The following is an 11,363-nucleotide window of genomic DNA, read 5'->3' as shown; positions in this document are numbered from 1 at the left end:
TTGAAAATCCCGCTTGCAAGCCCCGCAGGTGTATCAGTCCATTGTTTAGAATAAACCAAAACGATTTATCCATCTACCGTTCTTAGTTGATATCAGGCTTCCGAAAAGTACTGGCGAACGACAGTATTCTTACGAATGTCGCACATGCACCTCGATGAAAGCTTCCCGAATATTTCTTCCCCGACAGTTTTAAAAGGAGCGGTTGTGCGATGTACAGCGATGGCTTATTTTACCTCATGCGAAAGTTTGTTCGTGGGTATGAAATTTCTGTAAGCTTCGTGACAGTTTTGGGAAAATCTTCGTGACAGTTTTCAATGCGTTGAATTTCGCATGACAGTACTACTTACTCCGTCCGACTGTAGCCGAGATTCGCTCGGGCTGAGTTGATTTCGAACGAACGTAGGGTAACGGAGCTATTTTGGACCGCTTTGGGAAATGGCTATGCTATTTTCTGAAATAAAAAAGGACATGTTACAATTTTTGACTGCTTTACCCGGTCATCATGAAGAACAAGGCTTTTTCTATCGAAACATACCGTCGTTTGTAGCAATGTAACGAGATTTAAGTTTAAAAACTCGTTTCTTCGATCATTACTCTGGTCGGTATTTTGGACTACCAGGTTTCTATTTTGGCCCCTCTGGACCTATCTTGGACCACCCTCAAACTAAATAAGTTTTTTTTCTAAACTTTGCTATATTTTTTACAGTGATTGATGCGCAATTATGCGAATAATTAAGTAAATCTTTTTCTTTCTTATTCTTGTAGTCAAGTTTTGTTTCTTCACATTAATTCATTCCTGAATTTGTTTTTATTTTGAAAATTCCGACGGCAGTGTTGAATACTGGCCAGTTGGCTTATCTTTAAGATCAATTTTTTTTAAAAAGCACATCTCCTTCATGCGACCCAATGATAATTTAAGAAAGTCTCACATCTTCAACTTCGCGACATCAATTGATGCATTTTGACTTCCAAAACCTTAGTGGATTTGGTTTGGCTTCAGTTCTGTAGAAAACAGATTCAAAAAAGATATGTGCGAAAATAATGCGATCGTTTAAACCATCTAAAACCTAGATTTTTTTTCGCTGAAAAATTCACGAAAGTTCAGCTTTATTTTTGAAACAACTTTTATTCTACGAAAAAAATATCGTTGGAGTAATTTCTTTAAAGGTTTTTTTTTTCTAAAATTGCATAACCACAGGGGCTGAAAAACTATATTTTAAGTAGTTTATGCCTTGTAATTTTTAAACATTTCAAGTTTTTTTTCCTAAGTTTTGGAACATATTAAGATTATCTCATAGCTATAGTTGAATATATTTTTGTTAAAATTGTTTTAATATCAACTGAGATATTTCAACTCTTACATATGTATATTAAATTTAGTTACATATTGGCCGATTTGTTGTCGTTTTTCCCAACCCCTACTTTAGACGGGGTTTTATTTCGTCTCTTCTACCTAACATTGTATTTTTTTTCTCGAAAATCAATCCTGTATGGTAATTACTTTTAGACCAAACTGTCAATAATTTTTCATGAAGCATCAAAAATATTGACTTAATAAAAAATTGGTGCATGTCGAGTTTTTTCATGTTTTAAAGCTTCTCAAAGTTGTAGCTTTTGACAACTGCTTATCAAACAGTTGCCATTAATGTAGATTAACGTGGTTTTAAGCATAGTGCCCAAAAAGTAAGTTAAAAGAATGATGGGCTTGGTTTTATGCCAATTGAAGTGAACCTCGTCTAAAGGTTGGACTTTAGCGAATTGATGAAATAAAATAATGCCAAAATTTCAAATTTTATTCATTATAAAGCGATTGAAATAGTGTGCATAATACTTTTCATATCGACGAGCAACGTTTTACAACGTTCATGAACATTTAACAGCTGATTATGTTGGGTGGTCCAAAATAAGTACTTAAGGAATTAAGTAGGACCTAATTTCGACATGGGTCTAAATGCTATAAAATTAAGTTTTTTCTGTTTTCGAGCTTGCAAACTTGTTTTCAAGTGTTTAATTATAGCTGTGAACATGTTTGATGTTGTTAAATTCATCACAACTAGGCAGAAAACTTTTTGGAAGTTAACTCCAATAATGGCACGTCCTCTTGAAATGGACTTGATTTGGCACAACTGCGAAAAATCACAACTTCATTTTCAATTTTCTATCCCTTATCAGCATATTTAAATGGAATCTTAGATATGATAAGAATCATAAGAAGTAGCTTCAACTATATTTGTTCAAAAGTTTCATGTTTAACATGATTTAATAGAGAAAGATTGGAAAAATGCTGCAAGGTGGTCCAAAATATGAACCCGGTCCAAAACAAGTCCGTTACCCTATTTTCCATTTGCTTGAAGCTACTGCGTGTGGTGATCACCCCAATCACCCTCCCCCTCCCGTTTCGCCAAACCTGCACCGGCACCACACATCGCGTTACGCGCCGATTGTATGCTGCTGCTCGGTGCGAATAGATGGCTCGTTCGATCTATTTTTTTTTTTTTTTTGTAAAAATGGTTTTATTCGTAAAAAATATAAAAGATTATAAAATATTACATACATTCAAAAGCAAAATCAAGATTTTCAGTAGTTAACATATTTCTACAGTCTAATACAAAGTTAACATATGTAATAAACAACTTTAGAGCTTTATTTTCAGCATCTCGACTTTTCGATTTTAGTTCTGGGAAAGCAAACATGTTATAGGAGATATTTCTGCCTACAATCGGTTCCAAATGCAGCTTCAGATGATTCCATAGGTGGCCGATCCGGGTACAGGATGAAAATTTGTGCTCCAACGTTTCCATTACATTCGGACAATGTTCACAGTTGGGACTGCTAGCTCTTCCAGTTCTTGCTATTAGAGCACCATGGGGAATTTTTTTATGCACAAGGAGGTACAGTTGAGATTTTTCTTGGGAATTCAAAGTGGATTTGTGTATGTTTCGCCATATGAGCCTCCATGTCATGTGTGGATGTTCCTCGATGACTTTTGGCTTGTTCAAAGATTGTCTGTAGTACATGTAGAGAGCTGAAGCTGTCGGTTGATCTTTCAGTCGTTCATCAATGTAGGGAATTTCTTTGACGATAGTTTTGAGACAGGGATACAAAGCTGGGATACCACTGATATTTGGAGGGTCGATCATTTGAGTTGTGAAAGATGCAGCAAAAGGAGTACAATCGAGGCTTTTTAAAAATCTTGTTAGAAGAAGCGATTTGCATGGTTTAATGGGTAGATGTAAATTAAGACCACCCTGTTCCAATGGCAGGGAAATATTTTCCATTGAAACCCTTTTTGGGTATCGTCCCCATAAGGAAGAACCTATTTGCGATGTTATTCGAGCAACTTGTGCATTTGGGATACTAAGAACAGATGCTAAAAACCAGAGTTTCGATGTTACAAATGTGTTGACTAATATAACTTTTTGTCGTAATGACAGCAAACGAGGCTTAAATATCCACATCAGTTGGGATGTTTTACGGATCAGTTCTCCCCAGTTGATTTCAATGGTAGTTTTTAGCGAATTGAAAAATGTAATACCCAGAATTCTCACTGACTCTTTAGGAGTCATCCAATCATATTGAAAAGATGATTGAGATAGTCCAATATCCATTGAAATGGTTTTGTTAACATTTAGTATTGCACCAGCACAAGCTTCATAATCGTCGAATGTTCGTTTGATCATATTAAGTTTTCGTGGGTCTGATATAATTATCGAAACATCATCGGCGTAGGCTACTACTAAGTCCAAGGGATTATTGCAGATAGTTTTAAGTTTTTCTAGGAGAGGATGAAGGTAGATAACAAAAAGGTGCATGCTTATAGGATCCCCTTGCCGGACAGAACATTGAATGGGAAAGGGTTGACTGATGTTTCCATTAACAATTACACGAGATGAAGAAAGACACATAATCTTATTAATAAGAGAAACAAAACCTGAATTAAAGTTCATTTCCTGCATAACTGTGAGGAGGAAGTTTTTGTTAACACGGTCAAACGCATGATCCAAGTCAAAAGGGATAACTTTTGCAGATTTCCTTAGGCAGTTGATTTCGACAATTCTGTCTTTGATGGCAGTCACAGCTTCGAAAATATTCTTTTTTCCATTTGAACATTTTTGAATGTCATTAAGTATATTGTTTTCAGACATAATTCTTTCAAGTCGTGTTTTAAGAATCCTAGAAAATAGCTTGAAGTCAAAATTCAAAAGAGATATTGGTCGAAACGATTTTATTGTTTCATCTGAAGTCTTCTTTTCGGTTAACACTATGATACCATCTGCAAAATTTGGGTGAATATTTCCTCTGATGGCTTCATTCAATATAAGATTTAGTTGACCATGGATTATGTCAAAAATTTGAAGGTATAGTTCTTTTGGGAGTCCATCGGATCCAGGGGATTTTCTATTAGCACTGCTTTTGATGGCGAAAAAAATTTCCTCAGTAGTAATTTCATCCATTACATCATTATTTGAAAGTGATTCCGGAGAAATCACCCTATTACAGGGAAATGTATTACGTGTTGGTGTACTGTGAGCAGAATAAAGGTCTTTAAAATAATTGAATACAAAAGTTTCTATTTCAGAGGGATTGCTTAGCGTTCTATCGGTGTGTTTTAAAGAAGTTATCGTACTTTTATTTTTCTTTTGAACACGATCTCCAAGTTGAAATGATGAAAAACTTTCACCTGCTAAAATATTGTCATTTAATCTTTCATAAACTTTTGAAAATTTAGATTGCAGTTGCAACATCATTGCCTTTATTTTATTGACCTCTTGCAAATATTGTTTTCGCGATATTGACGTTACTTTTCGTCGGATCGTGTTGAAAATTTGCAGATGAGTGTTTTGAGTGTTTCAGGTGACAAATTTTGTGTAAGGGATCGCCCAAAGGGATCGTCCATATTAACTGTTCGCTGTTTTTGCAATATTGACGTTATTATACATCGTACTCAGATGAAAATTGGTACACGATAGTTTTGAGTGACGGGCAATCGATTTGAGGTATTAAATTCAGTGTAAATGGCCGGCAAAAGGGGTCGTCTATATAAAATTTTTCAGTATCTTAGTGATATTAACGTTTTTATACATCGGATTGGGATGAAAATTTGCACATAAGAGTTATTAGGGACGTACAACTGATCTCACTTATCCAAACCAAAATCAGGGGTCGGCCAAAGGGGTCGTCCATATTAACTATTCACTGTTGATGCGATATTTTCGTTATTATACATCGGATTCAGACGAAAATTGGTACACGGGAGTTTTGAGAGACGGGCAATGGATTTCAGGTATTAAATTCAGTGTTCGGAGCCGGCAAAGGGGGTCGTCCATATTAACCTTTCAATATTTTTTGCTATATCGTCTAAATAATACATAATACAATACAAAATTCCGTCATATGTGATGCTTCTTTTTATTTACATCATATGTGATGTAAATTCACATCCAATAATCGCGTTCCGTGTCAAGTAATATTTGAGTCATTAGAATTCAGTGCTGTTAAGGATTCAACTTTTTTTTTATTTTGTAAATTTACATTTATAAATCGCGTTTCACGTAATGTAATTATAAAGGTTTTCAATTTCAGTGTTGTAAAGGATTCAGATTTTTTGGCTGTGTGGGAAAATATAGCCAGATCTACCAGCTGTTGAATTATTTTAGCGATAAGCAGTTAAGAAATCCTATAGAGCCAGATCAACTTTTTATAAACGCCAGTTTTTTCGTAGTAATCGAAGTTCATCAAGCAATATTCTGGGTTCAACCAAAAATCTGTGATATGGAAGAGCCAACCATTCGAATTTTTATATCAACCTGTAGAGTTTTTTATCCGTGAACCCAAGAGTCTTCTGATTATCTCTTCGACACCTTACCAATAGGCTAAATCGTTAGATGTTAACTATTCACGCTGTAGCTCTATAATTCAGTTGAGTTCATTGAGTTGAATTCGCTGCTACATGCTACGGCAGAAAATGCTCATCGTGCCCCTATCAATGGTGCTTGGTTCGCCCGTCAACAAATTAAAGTAAAAACGGGTTTAACAATTGATTATAGTGAAAAATCAAAAAATTTGATGATGGTTAAAATTGAGGAACTGCAACATCATGTTGCAGTGCGTACTTTATAGATCAAGATCATTTAACGATCATAAGAGCTTGTGGTGCTCAAAAATTCTATTACTTTCATCACTTGAGAGCATATTTAGTTCTTTGTTTTTCAATATTTTTGTTAAAATGGAGAATAAGGAGATATAGTTTTTGCTGAAAAAATAATACTTCTTTAGAGTGAAATCAATTTGTTTTGGATACATTTTCCAAAATTTACATTTTTAGGTCTCAGTATAATCGAGAGGCTTTTTGTGCTTGTTCCCATCCCAAGAAGCTCAAATCAATTAACAGCGCTGACGATCAATCTTAATCAACCCTTGTCCAAAAGCAGCTCCATTGATCCAAATCACCATGCATCCGTGCGAGCGCAGTGGGTCAGTGTTTATCGGTCAACAAGCTATCCGCAGCAGCACTGACTGGTTTGGGCGGGCAAGTAACATGGTACCTACCGAATATGGAAGCTGCCCGTGAACTACACGCGAATTGTTTGAATACCGAAAGGTGTCCAAACATTGTATTAGACCCGGTGTGATTTCCCATATGGGTATCTTCGCACATGTCACGATACGGAGAAGGCGGCATGATGGCGGTCAATCAGCGCCTTGGTCGTAGTTCGAATTTCACATGGGCCCATCAGTTTGGCGTGGTTGCACTTCGCTAGTCCAAAAGCCCAGGGGGTCCTCTTCTGCTGCCTGCCCTGTCCAGCCCAGATTTGACCTCTGCCCGATCGATCGTGGATGACGCTGATTACGTAATGCCTACTTTTTTCCTCTAAAGTTCAACCCCGACAGATCGATCCGACGCCCAACCGTGGACCGTTTTGCCAGGGTTCGATGTTGATGGGAGAAAAGGGGCGCGACACTACTCGGCAGTTTTTTTAACGATCGCGCGCATCCATTGCCGCATTTCTTCAATCAATTTTGCGCCAAGCGGTTTCTCGATCGATGTCAACAGCAAAATCTTTAAAGTATACCTACTTAAGCTAAGCCTGAAGAGGCTGCGAGGGGCCCCAAAAATGGTGTTCCCATCAACAAAAGAACCTAATTTAGTGGCCTGCATAGTCGGTGTTTAGATATAAGCTTTTTGGCATTGTTTCGCATTCGTCGGAATGTTTTTTTTCTGGCAGTTGTTGTTGTTGTGTTGCTGGGGTGATGATGTTTTTGACGTCGTTGTTTGAACACGTTTGTTCGGATTCGGAACGGCTAATCCGTCACAACATTACACGCCCGATTAAGAGGACGATCGAGTGTTTTTTTTTGCTCTGAGCATTTGTAGTACTATAGAGTTATGCAGTTATGGAGATCTAAACGATCACTCAAGAAGAGGTATTCTACGTTGATAGCGAATTCTTCTGAAGAGGGATGTTAGTGGTTGTTAGAGTCTTTTGATGGGCTTTGGTAAGAGATTCTATTTAAAAAATCATAAATTTTTATTTTCTCTTTTATTAATAAATTTTTTACGGCCTTACTTTTTTTTGGAGTTCAATTTTGTTTTTAATGCCTAAAATTTACGTAATAAATGGTCGGGATTCGACCAGACCGAACTGAACGCCATCAGCAGTTTTTCGAGTCACCTGAGTTTATTGTACAATTACTTTCAATTCGAGATGAAATCCGTAAAACTTAACGACTGGCATCAATAGTTTACAATCCAAGAAACTCATCCCAGCGAATTATTTCAGATTTTTTGGTCTCGCATAAAAATAACATAACTTCTCAATAATGCTGTTGAAAATTTTTCTCATGGCGTTCAGTTCGGTCTGGTCGAAGCCAGGCCAAATACGCTTGAGTGTTTGACTGCACGCTTCCGGCGGATGTCTCATTAGGTGAAGGTGCTTATGCCGCTGGTGGTACTATCAGTTACGGCTAATACCTGCGATCGCAATCGTGGCTGAGGAACCGGGCGAGTGATGATGTTGCCGCTGTAGTGGATTTTTTGGTCAGATGGTAAAATTTCTTCTTATATCTTCTGCATACTTTTTCAAGCTGTACGGAGGGTAGAAAAAACATAAAATGTTCGCTAAATAAACAGTTTTTTTCACTTACCTTCATCACTTGTATTGTTCTTACTCGATGCTGGTCAATTGCAAGTTCAGCACCGTTCAAAATTATGCTAATTCCGACGACCCACTCGGCTGCAAAGAACAAACGCTTCTGCCACCGATGCTGGTGGGCCAAGGACCCAAATTTTCAACTCCTTAGACCAAGCACAGAATACTTCCAAAATGGCTCTATACAATCTTCAACACACTTCCGATCCCCCCGCGAGCAAAATTCCGTCCGCACATTTAACCGAATCAAAAGAAGAGCCACAATTGCTTAACTAATTAACAATTGTTTCTCAAAATTACCAAATTTCAATGAATGTCAACAAACTCTGCAGGCTGAACGTCGTTTGTTAAACTTAACCTTAAGGGGGGAGTAGGGTCTAACGGGTAAAAAAAATACCATTTTCACGAATTTTTTTTAGAGCTATCGTTCAAACAAATGTATTCAATTTTTTGCATTATACAAAGCATTGTTTAAAGAACATTTAGTATTTTTTTCGTAGAAAAATATTGAAAAATTGAGCAGGTGACGGAGCACTTTCGAGGATGCCTATTAGAAAACAGGATTAGCGGTGGACACTTTATCTCAGCACAGAATCATCTGAAGTCAAAAAATCAGAGCAAAATATTTTTAATAGATATTTTTCTGGACCCCAACAATTTTATTTAAATTAAAAATTTTTTTTTGAATTTTTGTGGTTGTTTGAAGTAAAAACAACGATTTTTCACGAAAAAATCCGCCATTTTTTATCTATAAAATCTCCCCAAAGTAAAAAAAAAAGAAAATCGTTGGGGTTTGGTATTTTATATGTAGAAAATATGTTCCAAATTTGAAAAGAATCGGTGAAGTGTTTTCCAAATGACGATGTCCACGGGCTTTGAAAATGTGCTTTCGAGAAAAACGCGTTTGAAGTTTCTGCTCTCTTTCTCTCTTGCAGTATTAGATAAGAGGAGATAAAGGCCTATAATTTCTACAGTTTTGCTTCGATTGACTTGAAAATTTGACACAACATTCTTGAAATGTTTTACAATAAGAAAATAAAAAAAACATCGATTTTTTGAAAGTGTTAGACCCTACTCCCCCTTTAAATGGCAGATTTTTTTTCAGTGCATGTTTGCTCTCGCCCCTTTTTAGGGCATCCGCAGCAATCGCGAGTATAGTGAAAATGCTCACGCGTTTAATCACTTTCATACCGCACCGGGGGTTAGTATGAGGGTGAGCAAAATAGGGCCGTTGCCGTCGGGACCGACAAAATCACCAAATTAGCTCACTAGAAAGGGGCGAGAGCAAACATGCACTGAAAAAAAAATCTACCGTTTAATGCTGAGCTAAGCAAACTACGTTCAGCGTGTAAAGTTTGTTTACATTTCATTGCGAGAAAAAGGTGAAAATTAGGACTCGGGAAAAAACGGAAGATGCTTGAGACTTCAATTCCGGGTGCAACGGTAGCTGTATTAGCTCCCGAAAGCACAGACATGGCATCAGAAACAACGAACAAAGCGGTAAAAAGGAAGTGTTCCTAAATGCGCATGTTAGGTAATATGCGCATACAGCCGATTGACGATATGGCTAGGGATTCATCATATCTAATCAGTGCAGTTTGAGGGTAGTGCGCTTTTAACACATGGCATGAAAAAATTAAATTGTTATATAAAGTCGAAAAAATTTAAAAATTCAAACAAGATTTTTGTCAGTTTTGATATAATATATTGAATTTTAATTATCGTGCGTACAGATTCTGTGAACAAAAATTTTAATGGTTTTTCTTTCTTATTCATCTGGAAATCGGAAATTCAACAAATTGAAGCTTTTTGCAAAGTTGTAGATGATAAGATATTGGAATACGAGACAGGTTCTGAATGCCCATATCAAGGCAGGTTAAATGCCTATATCAATAAAAATAGAATAGAATTCTTATAAATTTTTTACTTCCTATCATTTAAACATTAAATCTACGCTCAAATCACGATCTTACAGCGAAAAAAGAAGAACTTCATACTGATCCGATAAAAATACAATATGAACAAAATATTACTATGAAATATGGCCATATGGCATACCTAATTATGTTTCACGCAAAAGAACTAGTGATGTAAAATATTTCACCAAAATTTTAGCCTTGACGTATGCTTAACATCCGTTTCTACCATGTCCAATTAAATAATATCAAAATATTGCAAGTTTTAATGAAATATAGCTAAAAACATAAATATGCGCTTTTAGCCCGCCAGTTTCTGAAATCAGCTATTTTGACTTCTTTTATTATAAAATTATTTTCACAAAAACTGTAAGAGATTTTTACAGGAAAACTGCTCTCATGTATAGAAAACAGATGTCCGCTCATGTGTATATAGTTTTCAGACTCCTATCTATTGGAATATGGGAGAAAATGAGTGCTTTCCTTAATATGCGCATATAGCCTCCCTCTCCCCTAACTATAATTTTTAATAAATTCCCAGGCTTGACTAATTGAATTTTTCTCTTCCAGAATCCTACAAATTTGGCTTGTTCCGAACTCTAGCTTAATCTCATATTTGCAACTGAAAGATCCCAAGGATTTCAATCTAGACGCTGTAAATAGTCCCGAAAAATGCTGCGCTCTAAATCTCTGTAATTGCTACAAATCAATATGGTAAGTTGATAACAAAACGTAGCCAAAAGTTATTGTTTATTTAAAAAACATTTTGATTTCATTAGGTCTTATTCGCCATTCGGATACTGTCTGCATACCTCAATGGAAATCAAGTGCTGTATCATCTGTGCCGAAAGAAATTGTGGCTCGTTGCACGTTTGGAATTAAACAACCGACCACCCTTTGGGGTTTGAAAATACATTGTACTGGCCCCTCCGAAATCGGAATTTAACCATAAACAGCTTCATTCTATTCCGGCTCAAATCGGTTCGAGCAGAAATGGTGCTAACACAGGGAATTTCAGCGAACGATTTATAGAGAAAATATATGTTCGATTATAGACTATCAAATGTTTATTGGCGATATTTTTTATCTAACAAAGTGTTGAATAAAATGATGAATTCAAGTTAAAATAACAAAATAGCAATATTCGCATGTTACCTTAACTAGAAATGTACTAAGGGTTTTATAATGACTGTCTGTGGTACCATATGCGAAGCTATTTCTTTAAAGATCTCTTAACAGTTTAGATCAGAAGCTTTCCTAAACAGTTTATAAGTGCTATAACCATTTGTGAACGTAT

The 11,363-nt window shown here is 36.3% G+C and overlaps 1 long non-coding RNA gene across 1 annotated transcript; it reads left to right on the top strand.

The window, feature by feature from the left end:
* Positions 1-9,515: 9,515 nt before the first annotated feature.
* On the top strand, positions 9,516-11,130 carry LOC129738862 (uncharacterized). The gene is made up of 3 exons (XR_008735655.1): positions 9,516-9,650; positions 10,637-10,780; positions 10,846-11,130. It is a non-coding gene; the product is annotated as an uncharacterized LOC129738862 (long non-coding RNA).
* The last annotated feature ends 233 nt before the right edge of the window (positions 11,131-11,363 follow it).

The sequence above is a fragment of the Uranotaenia lowii genome, chromosome 1 (assembly GCF_029784155.1).
Source record: "Uranotaenia lowii strain MFRU-FL chromosome 1, ASM2978415v1, whole genome shotgun sequence".
NCBI classification, from domain to species: Eukaryota; Metazoa; Arthropoda; class Insecta; order Diptera; family Culicidae; genus Uranotaenia; species Uranotaenia lowii.
Note: the sequence above shows the minus strand (reverse complement) of the source record. Positions and strands in the feature narration are given on the sequence as shown.